The sequence below is a fragment of the Arachis ipaensis genome, chromosome B01 (genome assembly GCF_000816755.2).
Source record: "Arachis ipaensis cultivar K30076 chromosome B01, Araip1.1, whole genome shotgun sequence".
Classification (NCBI taxonomy): Eukaryota; Viridiplantae; Streptophyta; class Magnoliopsida; order Fabales; family Fabaceae; genus Arachis; species Arachis ipaensis.
The window spans coordinates 72,145,252-72,154,905 of record NC_029785.2 but is presented as its reverse complement, the minus strand read 5'-3'; positions in this window follow the sequence as shown (position 1 = coordinate 72,154,905).

Genomic DNA, 9,654 nt, shown 5'->3' with positions numbered 1-9,654 from the left:
TACAGAGGTCCAAACAACGCGGTTTCAGTTGAGTTAGAAAGCTAACGTCTAGGGCTTCGATTTGATATATAATATGCCATAGTTGCCTTGACGCTAGGCAACGCGGTCGCGTGATCCACGCGGACGCGTCGTAGTGGCGAAAAAACCAGCGTGGCAGATTTCATCTCCAGCGATTTCTGGGCTGTTTTCAACCCAGTTTGCGGCCCAGAAAACACAGATTAGAAGCTATAAAGTGGGAGAATGCATCCATTCATCTCAGGCTTTCACATTCACAATTTTAGGAGTAGATGTAGTTTTTAGAGAGAGAGGTTCTCTCCTCTCTCTTAGGATTAGGATTTAAGACTTCTCTTAGTTTTAGGAGTGACTCTCAATCCCAGATTCAATGTTCTTTTTATTTATTTTCTAATTTAATTTATGAATGTCCATGTCAGATTTAAGTTCTTTTGTGAATGTAATTCGAGGTATTTTTAGATTAAAAATTGCTTTGCTTTATTTATATTGATGCTTTTAATTTAATTTAGATATTTTCTTCCTTTTGGCTTTGGTCAAGTGATTGGTAATACTTGAGTTATCAAACTCAGCAAGTGATTGAAATTGGCAGATTCTGATTGAACTAGGATTGCTCTAAAGCTAGTCTCTCCATAGGAGTTAACTAGGACTTGAGAATCAAGCTAATCAGTCCACTTGATTTACCTTCATAGTTAGAGGTTAACAAAGTGGGATTAAAACTCAATTCTCTTCACACCTGATAAGGATAACTAGGATAGGACTTCCAGTTCTTCATACCTTGCCAAGAGATTTTATTATTGTTAATTTATTTTACTTGTCATTTAAATATACCTGTGCCCATTGCCCAAACTCCAAAACCCCAATTTACAAACTCATAACTAATAATAAGAACATACCTCCTTGCAATTCCTTGAGAAGACGACCCAATATTTAAATACTCGGTTATCAATTTTAAAAGGGGTTTGTTACTTGTGACAACCAAAACTTTTGTAAAAAAGGTTGATTGCTTGGTTTAGTAACTATACTTGCAACGAGAGTTTACTATAACTTCTAAACCATCAATCTTCAGTTCTTTCAGTGATCCAAACCTGATTCTGATAGTCTAAGAACTTTTGCATTGGGATAGAGTTGCTGCCAATCAACTCCTACCAGGAACCGATCCAGTCTTTCCTGTATCAACTCATCACCCCTCCGTCTATTTGACCAAGTGAATGGTCTTCCGACCATACCAATATCAATCAGAGAATTATCATCAATAAAACTGTTAAAGGTTTCAATAGAAGAAGGAGATTTAGCACCCCCACCTTCTTTCTCCAATTGATTAGAAATGGCATTAAAATCACCCATTAACACAACCTTACCATCGAATTGTTGGGTGACTGAAGTTAATTCAGCAAACTCAACCATTCTATGTTGATCATTTGAACTGAGATAAACACCTAGAATACCATAGGGATCATTAGAACCAGCTATCAGAACTGATACCACAATGAAGAATCTACCATGCTGTAAAATCTGAACAGTGCAACCATCCCTCCATGCCATTGCCAAACCCCCTGATAATCCATCCGGATCTACAATAAACCATTTCTTGAAACCACAAGATCTTAGTTTTCCTTCAATTTGTCAAGATTGATTTTTTGTTTCACAGATAAAACCAACCTCGGGGGAGTAGGATTTACAAATCCCTTTAAGATTGTGGATTGTCAGGGGTCTCCCCGAACCCCAACAATTCAACGAGAGCAGTTTCATATTTCTTTGGGTGCCACTTGAAGGCTGGCACCCTCCACCGTCATAGCATCAGAGACAATATCATTGAGACAAATTTTTTTTGAAATATCTTCAGTACCATTACCTCCACTCCTCCGTTTGAAACCTATCACAGACTTTCTGGCAAGTTGTTTCAGGTTTGGCTTTTTGTTCTCTTTTTTAAACTTGGATATGAAGTTGTTATTGTGTTGGACATTATTCATGGGATAGGATATTTCCAATAAAGCATTAGAAGAAGAATTAGTATCAGTAGCCGTACCTGTATTTTCTGATTCACCCTCATTTTCTGTTCTAGAACCCAAATTGGCAGCAATTTTTTCATTATTCTATTTTTCCTGATCATCTTGCACACTCATTTTTGAGAAACTATCAAAAAGCCAAGTAGGTGGAGATTTTTTCTTCGGTTGAGCTGGAATAGAACCATCCCGAGGTTGGTTAAGATTGAAAGAAGCTCTCTTTTCAGTTAAACGCCTACCGACTTGATCTGCCTTAAGCCATTCACCAACTCTATCTTCCTTGATATTGTTTTGGGCAGAATGATCAATAAAACATTGGCAGTTCTTAGATTCATGCCCCAATTTTGCACAATAAGTACAGAACACACCTATACGTTCATAGTGTACTCCAATTTTCAGCATTTTCTGATTAGGATCAAGCAATTTCAGTGTATCTCTCACTCTTTTATCACCGTTCAGTTCCACTTTAGGCTTCACTATACGTGTATCTTTGCCTTTAACTTTAAATAGAGCAACATCTTCAATTTGACCAAGTCTCCCACCCAATTTTCGGCCAACCTCAAGTGTTTTGTATTGTTCAGGCAATTCCCAAATTGTGCCCATACAGGAAAAGAAGAGATGTGATTATCCTCCATGTTTATTGACTGCTTCCATCTGTGAACATGAATAACAAAACTCTTGAATAACTAAGGTGAACCCCTCTCAATTCGAGTCACATCAGAGTCATTCTCAAAGAAAAATTGAAACTGGTTCCTGGATTTTTTGACTACTCTGAATCCTTCTGGTTTATTCCATACTGCATAAAGAGCTCCTTCTATGGTACCTATGGAAAAGATCCGATCTGAGAAAATTCTTCCGGACAGGCTCCGTGTACAGGCTTGAATTCCTTCAGAAACTTCTGAGTCTCTGATTTGTTGCTCATGATGTAGAGAAAAATAGAATTGGTATTTAATGATTTCAGAGGGAAATAAGATATATGGAATGAGTGAATTAGAAAACGGAATGAATTAAAAGAGGAATGAATTGGGAGAGAAAACGAAAATTAGGGAACTAAATGGAAAAGAAATTAAGAGAAGAAAGTAGAAGAAGATGGAAAAGACTTTGACAAAGAAAAGATAAAGAAATGTGTAACCATGGAGGCGGCACAGTGAAACCCTAGCAGAGCGTGAACGAATTCATGGGGGCGCTAGATGAGGAGTACGTACTCCCACGGCTAACCATTTGTTATATACTCTTTTTGAGTACTAATTGATCAAACATATCCATTTTAAAAATTTTTAAATTAAATTATGATGCAATTAGATTGATTTAAATTTAAAAAATAAAAATAACCGTTTGCAAATTGTTAAAAGAATTGAAACGGTTATCTCCCACTATCCACGTGAGAGATAACCGTTTCAATTCTCTTCCCACTATCCCATCAATTTCTCCTAACATTTGGCAAACGATTATTTTTATTTTTCAAATTTAAATCAATCCAATTGGATCATAATTTAAATTAAAATTTTTTATGTACTCTTTTTGAGTACTAATTGATCAAACATATTCATTTTAAAAAATTTTAAATTAATTTATGATCCAATTGAATTGATTTAAATTTAAAAAAAAATTATTCAAAATTTAATAAAACAATTTTTAGTCAAAATAAAAAAATGTAAGACTTTGACAAATCCTATCATATAAAAGCTATAAAAGCATGAAATTTTATTAAAAAATTATACATAAATAACCTTCTTCAGATATATTATTTTTTTGGAAAAGTTTTAAGTGTATCAAAAATACTGGTGCTCCAATTATTTTAACCGTTAATTTGAATTATAAAAAATATATATAATATATATTAATTGTGTAAAAACTCTAATTTTTGCACTAATGCGAGTTTTTCTTAAAATAATATTTTAAAGCGATTAGTTTTATCTTGACGAGTCGACTTCGAACCCCGAAGTAAAATAAATGGTAATATAATTTATTATTATGTTATTTATTTATTTTACTTGTTCTAATTATAATGAAGCCTAGATAATAATATTAATATTATTATTATCAAGTCCGAGTTTTACCGATAAAACTAATTATTGGTATTTCTTGATGAGTTTAGAATTGCTAATGCTTCATCAAATATCTTTCATTTTCCAAGTTACTAATGTCATTTATGTTAGTAACTTATACATATTTAACTTATTATTATTATTATTATTACCGAAAAAAAAAGAAACAAAAGAAGGAATAGAAACGTGAATTACTTGAACTGTGGTAACCCCGATTAAAATAAGACCCTACGACCCTACTAAAAACCTCCCAGTTCTTACCCATTTTCTTCCTCCCCTTCAGATGGAGACCGGAGTTATATTTTACGAGATGGACCCTCCCTATATATACGAGGATATAGTACAGCATATGTTTTATGTAGTAGCTGCGGAGATTAGGACTCGTGTGTACATTCTGCGTGATCATCCTTTCAGCCACCCGATTGACACTCCAGAGTTTAACCCCGACATGCTCTATGAGTTTCCGCTGCAGTGGGTTCACCCGGATGCTCCATTTCACCCGTTTCATGACGGGCCGGTGCCTCACCAGCATCCTGCTCAGCCTGCGGATCAGGCGGACCCTGAGCCTGAGCCCATGGAGGAGCATATTCCGGAGCCTGTACCGGAGGAGGATATCCCAGTGGAGCAGATCTCAGTATCTTCATCCGAGCCATCTTCTGAGGAGCCGCTCACCGCCTCTATTAGTTGACCGGCGAGTGCTGGTCAGACCAGTAGCACGAGTGCCAGTACCCGTCCTGAGGTTATAGAGATTTTCGACGACGAGGACGAGGATCCTGAGGAGTGTTCTGATGTGGTTGTGATCTCCTCTGACGATGATAGCTGAGGCCTGAGAGCTGCGGTTGTGCCTTTTGATAGTTTTTTGCGATAGCCTAGCTTTTGTGTTAGTCTCTCATTTTTTGTTAGACTCACTGAGAGAGTAGGGTGTACAAAGTTGACTAGGCTAGTTCGGGCGCCAGCTTAGGAGTTTTCTCTAAAATAAGCCAGTTTTGAATCAGACTTGAAAACTTTCAAAGATTTAGCAACTTGAGGGTCTTATCTTGAAAGGCAGACTAAAAAGAAAGACTCACTTCATTTATCCCCAAGACTTGTAACCGCACCGCCTACTCTTACTGTTAGAGTTCCGACTACCCTGAACCCGTAACTGCTTTTACGGAAAGTAATGCTGGCTTGTATATGTTTAATTAGCTGTCCTTGCGAATCTTTTTATAAAATAAAAGTCTTTTCAAAATTCGATAGCACGCTAACCCGATTACAGGCTTAATAATAAATAGTAAAAGTTTCAGTGGAACAAGTTGGTGACACTTGATTTCTAGTATGATCATGACTTACTGGGACTGGGTCGTTACAATTTGGTATCAGAGCAGTTCATTCCTATTAAAGCCTAGGGATATAGACTGAATCATGCTTCATTGCATTCTCTGAGTTGTGTCTCATGCATATAGGATATCGTTGTGATATGAATTGCATGACTGTGGCTGTGTTTCCATTTTAGAGACTATTCACACTTTGCCTGAAATGTTAAGACTGATCACCTTAATATTGCACGTTGGGCGTGAACAGGATCTTGATGGCTGCACGGGGACGAGGATGTGGTAGGCGTGGTTCGAATCCTGTAGAGGAACCGACGAGGGGTGCGGATGCTTTCATAGCTGCAATGAACACCATGGATGAGGCTATGCGTGAAACGGCAACTGCTACTACGCGAGCAATTGACCGTTTAGGAGAGAGGAACGGAGATCGTAACAGAGGACGCAATGGTAAGCGTGGTGGAGACGGTAATGAAAATGAAGGCACTGGAAACCACGATAATCCTATGACACTGGCAACCTTTCTGAAGGTAAATCCGCCCAAGTTTAAGGGGACGCTTGTTGCAACTAAAGCTGACAATTGGTTCTGTGGTATTGAGAAGTCACTGCGAGCGCAACATGTACCAGAAAGGCAACACGTGGAGTTTGCGACCTATATGCTAGAGGGAGAAGCTGAACATTGGTGGCATAGAGTGCAACGCTTGTTGAGGCAGGAGGTGGAGGAGATTGACTGGGACACTTTTAAGGAGGAATTTTACAAAAAGTATTTCCCTAGATCTGTTCGTGATGCTAAAGAAATGGAACTGATGTAGTTGACGCAAGGGAATATGTCAGTGGCAGAATATACTCGGAAATTTGAGGGTTTGTGTCGATTCTCTAAGATCTGTCAGGGAAACCCAGATGATTTTGAAAAATGGAAGTGTTTAAAGTACGAAGGAGGACTTCGCGACGAGCTAATGCATTCATTAGTCCCGCTGGAGATACGGAATTTCGCAGAGCTTGTCAATAAGAGTCAGCTGATGGAAGACTGTGAACATAAGATGGCAGCGTCAAGGATGGGACATCCAAGCTTACCGCCAAAAAACTTTAATAATTTTCATAGGCATGCGGTACAACGGAAAGTTGATTTTAAGGTACCAGGAGTACCTATGCGAGGGAACCAACAAGTTAGAAACTTCCCTACGCGCTCTACAACTGGGAATGGAAATAGGCCAAGACAGGATACCGGTAAGCAAATTCAGCAGCAGAGTCAGGAGGGCCCAACATGTAGGCAATGTGGAAAGAATCACCCTGGTAGGCCTTGTTATCTTGGAATGAGAGTCTGCTACAACTGTGGTGAACCGGGGCATATAGCAAGCAATTGTCCAGAAAAGTTGATTCAAGGAATAGCGAAATCGCAACAGCCAGGGAGAATATTTACAATGACTGCTGAAGATGCTCGTACTCAGACTCCCTGACCCAAGGTCAGTATTGTGTTAAGACTTGCTTCTTAACTGCACTTTATGATTCTGGTGCATCGCATTCTTTTATTTCTTCAACTGCTATCTGTAAGTTGAGACGGGATGAGGAAACATAACATACCTAAGAACTAGAAAATAAGATAAGGACCGATTACTCGCACTTGTTTACAGGTAAAGGAAATTTTGAGGGCAAAATTTTCTTTTAGGAGGGTAGGATGTAACAACTCTAATTTTTGCACTAATGCGAGTTTTTCTTAAAATAATATTTTAAAGGGATTAGTTTTATCTTGACGAGTCGACTTCGAACCCCGAAGTAAAATAAATGGTAATATAATTTTATTATTATGTTATTTATTTATTTTACTTGTTCTAATTATAATGAAGCCTACATAATAATATTAATATTATTATTATCAAGTCCGAGTTTTACCGATAAAACTAATTATTGGTATTTCTTGATGAGTTTAGAATTGCTAATACTTCATCAAATATCTTTCATTTTTCAAGTTACTAATGTCATTTATGTTAGTAACTTATACATATTTAACTTATTATTATTATTATTATTACCGAAAAAAAAAGAAACAAAAGAAGGAATAGAAACGTGAATTACTTGAACTGTGGTAACCCCGATTAAAATAACTACCCTCGACCCTACTAAGAACCCCCCAATTCTTACCCCTTTTCTTCCTCCCCTTCAGATGGAGACCGGAGTTATATTTTACGAGATGGACCCTCCCTATATATACGAGGATATAGTACAGCATAGGTTTTATGTAGTAGCTGCGGAGATTAGGACTCGTGTGTACATTCTGCGTGATCATCCTTTCAGCCACCCGATTGACACTCCAGAGTTTAACCCCGACATGCTCTATGAGTTTCTGCTGCAGTGGCTTCACCCGGATGCTCCATTTCACCCGTTTCATGACGGGCCGGTGCCTCACCAGCATCCTGCTCAGCCTGCGGATCAGGCGGACCCTGAGCCTGAGCCCATGGAGGAGCATATTTCGGAGCCTGTACCGGAGGAGGATATCCCAGTGGAGCAGATCTCAGTATCTTCATCCGAGCCATCTTTTGAGGAGCCACTCACCGCCTCTATTAGTGGACCGGCGAGTGCTGGTCAGACCAGTAGCACGGGTGCCAGTACCCCTCCTGAGGTTATAGAGATTTCCGACGACGAGGACGAGGATCCTGAGGAGTGTTGTGATGTGGTTGTGATCTCCTCTGACGATGATAGCTGAGGCCTGAGAGCTGCGGTTGTGCCTTTTGATAGTTTTTTGCGATAGCCTAGCTTTTGTGTTAGTCTCACATTTTTTGTTAGACTCACTGAGAGAGTAGGGTATACATAGTTGACTAGGCTAGTTCGGGCGCCAGCTTAGGAGTTTTCTATATGAACCAGGGCCCGGAGTGTTGATTTGTACATAGTAATATTTCTAAAGGGTGGTATGCTAACTTATATATATATATATATATATATATAAGTTAGCATACCACCCTTTAGAAATATTACTATGTACAAATCAACACTCCGGGCCCTGGTTCATATAGAAAACTCCTAAGCTGGCGCCCGAACTAGCCTAGTCAACTATGTACACCCTACTCTCTCAGTGAGTCTAACCAAAAGTGAGAGATTAACACAAAAGCTAGGCTATCACAAAAAACTGTCAAAAGGCACAACCACAGCTCCCAGGCCACAGCTATCATCATCAGAGGAGATCACAACCACATCAAAACACTCCTCAGGATCCTCGTCCTCATCATCAGAAATCTCTATAACCTCAGGAGGTGCACTGGCACGCGTGCTACTGGTCTGACCAGCACTCTCCGGTCCACTACTGGAGGCAGTGAGCGGCTCCTCAGAAGATGGCTCGGATGAAGATACTGAGATCTGCTCCACTGGGATATCCTCCTCCAGTACAGGCTCTGGAATATGCTCCTCCATGGGCTCAGGCTCAGGGTCCGCCTGATCCGCAGGCTGAGCGGGATGCTGGTGAGGCACCGGCCCGTCATGAAACGGGTGAAATGGAGCATCCGGGTGAACCCACTGCAGCGGAAACTCATAGAGCATGTCGGGGTTAAACTCTGGAGTGTCAATCGGGTGGCTGAAAGGATGATCACGCAGAATGTACACACGAGTCCTAATCTCCGCAGCTACTACATAAAACCTATGCTGTACTATATCCTCGTATATATAGGGAGGGTCCATCTCGTAAAATATAACTACGGTCTCCATCTGAAGGGGAGGAAGAAAAGGGGTAAGAACTGGGGAGTTCTTAGTAGGGTCGAGGGTAGTTAGTTTAATAAGGGTTACCACAGTTCAAGTAATTCTCAATAAAATATACAAGATTCACAGAGAAGTATCTAATTACCACAATTAAGAGTAACAGTAAGGAATGCATAAATACAAGAAGACAATCGCAAATAATTTCACCATATCAAGCAAAATGCAAATGCACAACAAGGATGATGCATGTCTAGTCCTATCGCAGGTAATGAGCTCATTTGTCGGTTTCGACCCGCACCCGACGCAATCCGACTCGCAAGTCAGATAAGGCATTCCAGCGGCATAACCTCTGCAAGATCTCCACCTTTTGCAGGCGCTGATTCTCCAGCTGAAGTATGCCAAACATGACCTCTGTAAGTACTTGCAGGCGCTGGTTCTCCAGCTGAAGCATGTGCCACTTTCTCCTGGAAGCCATTCCATATACACGGGCATTCCCATATAATTACTCATACATAAAGCCCGCGGCTTAACATGTTCACATCAACACTATAATTATTTACTTTCCGTCACCCTCTTGTGACCTTTTAATTATTTCATAAT